This window comes from Solea senegalensis, unplaced genomic scaffold (genome assembly GCF_019176455.1).
Source record: "Solea senegalensis isolate Sse05_10M unplaced genomic scaffold, IFAPA_SoseM_1 scf7180000014456, whole genome shotgun sequence".
NCBI classification, from domain to species: domain Eukaryota; kingdom Metazoa; phylum Chordata; class Actinopteri; order Pleuronectiformes; family Soleidae; genus Solea; species Solea senegalensis.
Window position 1 is genome coordinate 8,025 of NW_025321051.1, and position 8,024 is coordinate 16,048.

Sequence of the window (8,024 nt, forward strand, 5' to 3'; positions counted from 1 at the left end):
TTGACCCCTGCAGTTGTTCATGAGTTCTGTTCACTGTGCATAAAGATGAGTTTGGGCTTGTGACTTGAATAAACTTAAACTCAGCAGTTGTCAGACAGTTCCATCCATTGATCTTTTATTATGTTATTAGGTGCCTGCTGCTGCAAGGCATACTAGTTAGGTGCCTGCTGCTGCAAGGCATACTAGTCAGAACTCCCTAGCGTTCTCACTAGATTGCATTGCAGAGCAAGCATCTCTTGATATTCCACTGGCGTTTATTTTCTGCTTCTTCTTATTATTCTCGCACCCTCCCAAACGTTTGCCGCGCTACTCCTCCCGCAGTTTTGAGAAACCCCCAACACAAGTTACATCAAAACGTGCGCCTTGACCGGGAATCGTGTGCTATGTCTTTTCTAAGACTTTCGAGTAACCATGGCGACACAAATCGCGAAAAACTGCGATTAATTTCCACTCACACAATAATGGGAAACGGCCAAAATTTTGAAAAAAACCAAGCCCACTTTGGAGCATCACAGTGTCGTCATACTTTAACGTAGAAACGTGGTTTGAACTTTAAACGAGTCACAAGACTTGGGACTTTTCTGACCCAAGTCAAAGTTTTGATACATGTTACGGTTTTTAAACAATCGCAGTTTACGTTAGATAGTCCTTTATTTATCCCGCAGTGGGGAAATGTACATTGTTACAGCAGCAAGACAGTAAAGATGAAGATAATAAGCACGCGTTACCAAAAAGATATTGTATTATTTATTATACATATTTCCTGAAATATAACTAACATTTAAGCACGTTGAATGAGTGTAAGGTGACTTGTTAGTCTCCACAAGAACGTTATGTTAATGCTTAAGGCACCGGACACACTCCACCCACGGGAGTGAGGTAAGGCATCTGAACTCCTCCCGGGCGGGGAGTTACGGGGGAGTATAAATATCGCGCAGACGGCGAGCGTGCGCAGTCACCGGCAGCCACGATGACTGAAAGAAGGATGTTGGTGTTTCTTACACTCTTATGTGTCTTATGTGAGTAATGTTAATGTTTATACGTTATTTATTAACACCGACGCCTGTCGAATGTGAAGGAACGCGACGTGTGTGTGTGTGTGTGTGTGTGTCAGTGTCAGTGCTTGTGTTCACATGTTATCTTCTACTCGGGCGAGTTTAGTTGTACAGTAGCACAACTAAACATTAAAGTTCCACTCGCGCGGGAAAAGAAATGTCTCAGTAAAAATGACCACATCAGTCGCGCGGTCTTTTCCCTTTTCCTGGGCCACCGTCACCCAGACAAGGCACAGGTGACATGTCTTGACATATCCTGCCACCGACACACTAAACTCGAGGACAAGGGCAGTAGTAGCGAACCCTGTAATTCCCCCGACCCGGAACCGGCTCCTTCAGCTACGACTTGAGCGTCGGTCCATAAAACCAGCGTGGTGCTCTGATGCTAGATTTCGTCATGTTGCTTCCTCACGTCTGAATATTTATTTACGCACAACTGAGATCAGGGACGTTTCTACTCCAGGGTTCGTGACACGGCAGCTTCGTACGGGACTAAAATCACTGCGAAACTCCGCTAATTTGACTTTAATCCACCTCCTCATGTAAATTAATCCAGTCCGGTTAATGTGGTTGACAGCACTTCTTCACTTTATTACTTTAGCGCGGCGCACGCGTGTGTTTGTTTGAGCGTGTGTGTGAGCGTGTGTTGTCTGTGTGTTGGGCGGTGACTGAGAAACAATGTTAGAGTAACATAGGTTTTGTGTTTCAGTTCAAGTGTACAGGGATACTGAAGTCTAATATTTAAAACTATGGGATTATTAAGGATTATATGAGTCTTCTTCTTCTTATTATTATTATTAGTAGTAGTATTAGTATTAGTTTATTTAAAAGGGGACAGTGCAATTTCATAGAACACATGATTATACGTGGTTAAAAAAGCCAGAATTAGCCAGAAGGCTAGTTTTCATCTGTAGTCCCCTGGCCATGATGAGAATTTAAAAAGAAGAAAAGAAAAGAAAAAAAACACACAATACATGTACAATATAATAAAAAATACATATGCAAACACTTACTATACAACATAACATTTTATCATAACATCAAAACAGGCTTATCTTTTTAGAGTTTAGTTCTTTATTATTTGAATATGTCTGCATAACTGCATGAACACATTGTGTAACTAGTTTGTGCCTCTAATCATGTCGTCTTGTATCTCCAGGTTGTGTTCTAGGTCCATCTCTTGCATACAAACTAAACTGCACTTACAGTAAGACCCCTGAAGGCCACATGTACAGTGTATCACCTTCATCAATTTGCAACGAAAATGACCAAGCTGACTTTAGTTGGTCACATAACAAGGTCAGTCATCACGCTGTTCACACTTTAGTTGTGTGGTGTTTGTCGTGATCTACATTAATTTGTCCTTTTGTTTGTTGACTGTAGACAGTTTTGGCAACTCGCAAAACGAGGGTACCTGGAGTTGTGACGAGCAATGTCACCACTGTGGTCATAGACAGATATGTGTCCAAGATGGAGTATGAAGTAATTTGTGAGGTACTGCACCTTTACTTTAATAAAATGATCAACTCTGTTTAAAGCAGTAACAATGTGATGCTTATGTTTGTCTCGGTTCTGCTGTAGTTACCATGTAACATCACATGTGTTCTGTACAGACGTACCATGTGACACTGTTCATACTATGTTCCATGTGAGCACTTGTTCTCTGGAAGCACCTGTAGTAGTATCTGTGTAGTCGCCATCATTCACATCATCGACAGTGATATTATCTTCTTATTACCCCACTATATTATCACTTAATCTAAAAGGAATAAAATAAAGATAGGGTAATCAGATGGAGTGTATGAGAACATGAGCTTTTTTATGAATAAGGTTGTGAGCTTTAGGGCCCTCACCTCTGTCACATGCTCTGCTGTTTTTGGCCAGTTCACAGAGCCCGTCACAGTACGGTGCCAGCACTGATGAGCTTTTATTTTAACTGACGTTCTTTTAGCCACAGACTCTGGTCACTGTGTTGTTTTGGTTCTGTCAGTGGACCAAAGACAGCGGAGAGTTGCTTAGGTCCGTGTTGGAGCCGCTGAGTCCTCTCCAGCACCTCTTACTTGTGGAGTACTTCAAGGTTCTATTCTTGGGTCGCTTCTTTTCTCCATGTACCTACTTCCTCTTGGATCAAAACTCTGCTTTTCCTGAAATTCATATCACAAAGACAAAATGAATATTGTTTTTTGTTATGAACAAGAACCGCCTAGCACGAGCCTCACTGTATGGCCTCTGTGTTTCTTCTCCACAGGATTTGCAGCACTACACGGGTGTCTGTGAGCGTGAGTATCACTTACATGTCAGGCCTGTTTCTGTATGAGGACGACTTTCTCATTCACTTTAATTCACAGTATTTCCATTCAATCACTGTTCTGATGGGGGAATCTCTTCTGTTCACAGCCAACTGCAGTGCAATTAAAGAGAAGATCGAAGGTGAGGATGTGCTACAAGTCACAGTCTCTGAGATGAGATCTTTGTTGGAAGCGACCAGTTTAGAAAGGGAAGCAGTGTTTGTGTCCTCCATGCTACTGTGTCACAAGACTGTTTCTTTCATCTCAATTGTTTTTGTAGCTGACCACACCACCGTCAAGATGGCTGTCTCTGAAGTTGTGATTCTGGTGGTGGGGCTGGTGCTGGTGCTGGCGGTGGCTGGCGGGCTGATCTATAAATTCAGAAATTGGTAAAACCTTATTTTCCTCTCAAGGCATGATTTGAAATCACAAGTATTTTCCTAATTTAACGTGTTTTTAATAATGCTTTCCTTTAAGTGGTTGGGTGAAACTACGTGGTGTGAAAGAGACTGAGGGCACCTCGACTGTTGTCTACGTTAGCGATGGACTAACACAATGAGCTGAGACCTTCACCTCCACGTAATTGGTGCTGACAGCCAGAGGTGCTGCCTTGATCATTTTCCTTCTTTCCTTGCTCTGCGACTTCCTGAAATTGTCTGGCAGCAGAGATAAGTTTTTACGCTTCAATCAAACAAATCAAACATCTATAATAGGACTTTAATAATATGGATCGACTTTTTGCTTTTTTTCCACGTATATAATCTTGGCAATGGGACTAATATTTCTACTATTTCTACAAACTATCAATGAATTAGTGATCATTCAGGTCAATCCTGTATATAAATCAGATTGACTTAACTGTGACCACAGTTGCCTTCAGACATATTTATGACTGGACATTTATGACTCACATTTCCCTTTTTTAACCACAAAAGAAAAAGATTTTAAGGTTATTTTTTTAATCTCATTTGACGACGCATCTTCGGTCAGGAGCTGGCTGTGGGATGCAAACAAAGCACAAACGATAGTTTTAAAAGTGTAAAAGTAATATATTGTACTGTTTACATACTGTAGAAAGTTCCTGACGCTGTGGAAGCTCATGGACTCTTTGCTGGGCCAGAGCGTGCACTCTGAGGACCAAAGCTTAGCAGCAATAATACTGTAACGCTCCCAGAACTATTTATAGAATTATTATACTATATTAACTATTTAGTATTATATATTTAATGATGTATTTAATATTTATATAAGAAACATGTTTATAGTGTGGGACAATGCACATAATATAGTTATAATATACCCCTATACACACACACATATATATATATAGATATATATATACATGTGGTAAAGCATTACCTCCTTGATGGAGGAATAATACATACAGTATAAACACTATATGGAGTTGATCTGCCTTCTGCGGCCATAAAAGCTTGCACAACTCTTGGAAGAGCCTTCCTCAAAATGTTTCCACAAAAGATGCCTTAGAGATTGTCCTTCATTGGAGATAAGGGGCGGAGCCCAGATATATTATAAAAGAATAATATTATATAATAATAGGAAAGGGTTAGTGTTAAAGGATGTATGGTTGTTCTGGATCAAACTGTGTTGTGAGCCTTTTATGTCCACTTATTTAATGTCCCTGTCTTAAGCTATTTAACTTGATTATTCCTTTTTTTCTGTTAACAAAATCATGTTTCACTGTCTTTTCTTACTTCTAATCAATAAAAATGCACCAAAAAAAAAGGTCTCTTGTTTTTATTGTTCCTGTGGGTGTGGTTTTGATTGTGTGCTGATTTTTTTGGGCCAATCGAGAAGAGGCTGATGGTGTCACTTGTGAGAAAGTGAAGTTTGTTTAAAGATTCAGATTGGAGGTCACTGTTTACTCACACAATATGAGAAAGTCATAGGTTGTTAATGAAATAACTTCTTTAAGTTTATAAAGTGACAAAACCGTCACTGTGGTGGATATGCAGGTGTTACAGTATCATGACGATGACTCATGCATGTGGTATTTTGGTAAGAGAGCTGTGAGTTGGTATCTGAGAGGAAACTGTCCGATGGTCTCCATGACAATGGCAGCTGTTTAGGTGTGTTGAGCCTGTCGTGTTTATACAGTAACTCGTGATTTGGCCCTTTCTTCAAGGTTCAGACCTTTCAGATGTTTGAGTGAGTTACAGGAAGTGATTATGCAACAACAGCAGCAGTGTGTCAATGAACAAGATGCAGCCCATAAGATTTTAATGAAACACAGTGCAAGGCAAGTTTATGTGTAGAGCATATTTCATTTCAGAGAAAAAAGAAAACAACATGGGGGAGGGGGGGGAACAGGACAAACAAGAATCAAACATGCATAGCAAGATCACACCAACAATGTCATTGTCCTCGACACACACACACAGCTCGCTCACTAAATGATTACAACAACAAATTTCACTTTTATGGTTTTTTATGATTTCCATGACGTCAGAGGACATTCACTTACATTCCCTCATTCATTTCCTGGAGACTTTATCTAACCTTAATCCTAATTACTACTGTACTGATCCTAATCCTGACCCAATCCTAACTTTAAAATATGTGTTCACTTCAAAATGTAGACATCTATGTTATGAGGACTCCATTTTTTTCCCCATAACAAAGACAAGTCCCCATTATTATATTTATATTATTAGGTCACCACAACATGAGGTACGCACACACACACACACACACACACACACACACACACACACAGAGCATGTTGTGATGAACTGCCCACCTCTTCATGTTTTAAGGAGTTTTTAAAATCAGCTTTCATTTGGAGGCATTTTGTCCGTTTGACGATTAAAGAAAAAATCCAATGCTTTGCATTGTAAAACTGTAACTTGTATAAGAAAAGAGAAGGACCAGGTTTGACTGACGTAAGGACAGAGCTCTGTTAGACTTTAAACCCTGGGTAATTTGCCATGGGATTAATATACAACTCCTTATATGGACATCTTGGTGTGTGTTCATAGGTCACATATTCATTTTTTCATCTTCTTATGTGTTGTGTGTTTATATAATTGGTGAAAGTAATTTTTTGTTTGCTTTTATCAGATTGTCTATGTTGTGCTGAAAAAAGGATATAATAGAAATGTGTAAATGCCTCTGTATAAACCGTACGTTTAAACATAAAGAAACAATGCTGCGATATGTGTGGTATGTGAGGCTAAATATGGTCTTTAGATAATAGATCAGTATCAGTAAGACAACTGTGGGTATTAATTATAGTGTACGTGTCATCTAAAGGGTGTGGCTCACCTGGCTGAGCGGGTCACTGCCGGTTCTGTTGTAAATGTGTGTGATCGACCCAGTATTTGCTCACTGCTGTCACTGAAAACTTCCCTGACTGGTTAGTTGACCCCTGCAGTTGTTCATGAGTTCTGTTCACTGTGCATAACCCAGCCCTGGAAACGTTTCAGAGGGGACTTCCACTGCCAAGTGAGAGAGAGAGAAAAAAGTTGTTCAGCAGACACAATGAACTCTTAATGTTTGCTCCTGCCAACCTGCTGTGTGCTTTTCACAAAGACGCTGCTGCTGCTGTATGCTCCCTCAGTCACGTCTAAAACAGTTAATCAAACAGTCAAAACAGTTCATTTTCAGAGCCACAACTAACAGCTACAGAGTTTGTGTTCGCAAAGATTCAATGGAACCAAAATGAACACCAACAACAACAACAAAAATCACCAAAAATGTAGCATTAAAACATTTTAGCACCAAACCAGCATAGACCAGCATAAACCAGCATAGACCAGCATGGCTTTTTTCCAGCAGGGAGGTGTCACATAAATCATAAGGAGAGAGAGAGCGTGCCGTCTTGAACATTCCCAAAAATGTCCCCACTTTGTTTGAATGTTTTGGGTCATCACAAAGATACAAGAACACACAGACACTAATAGATTCTTCTTGTCATCTGTTAGTCTTTAACTGGAGATCATGTTACCTGCAGACATGACTGGGTGAAGCACATCGTAAATCATTGTGACTTCAATCACAATCTTCCAATGTTTGTCCAGTGTGGACAAACATTGGAAAACTTTCAGAGGGGATTTCCCCTGCTGCTGTGCGCTCCCTTAGTCACGTCTATTAACGCAGTTCATTTTCACAGCCATAACTAACAGTTACACACTTTGTGTTCACAAAGAACAAAAATGTGGCAGTTTTTCCTTTGGTCGTGTAAATATCATGAGGCATGTGTGTATACATACTGTATCTGTGGCACATATTACTTGCCATGAAAAGAGGAAGCAGGGAATAAAAAGTGAATAGCTGAAATATCTTAAAACACTGATCTCAAATTAGACAAATATCCTTTACATTTAAACCATTGTCAAACAGGTTCATTCTCCAAATGACTAGCAGCCTTTAGATGTCATGTTGCCAAGTTGTCAAGTAATTAGTTTGATGAGACAAGAGACATAAAGGAGGGCCCTGGGAACGTTTCAGAGGGGACTTCCACTGCCAAGAGAGAGAGAAAAAAAGGTTGTTCAGGAGACAATGAACTCTTAATATTTGCTCCTGCCAACCTGCTGTATGCTACAAAATGCTAACAAAAACAAACAAAAATGTGGCAGTGGCAGTTTTTACCTTTGATAATGTAAATATCATGAGGCATGTGTGTATACATATATATGTGGCACATATTAATTAACTTGAT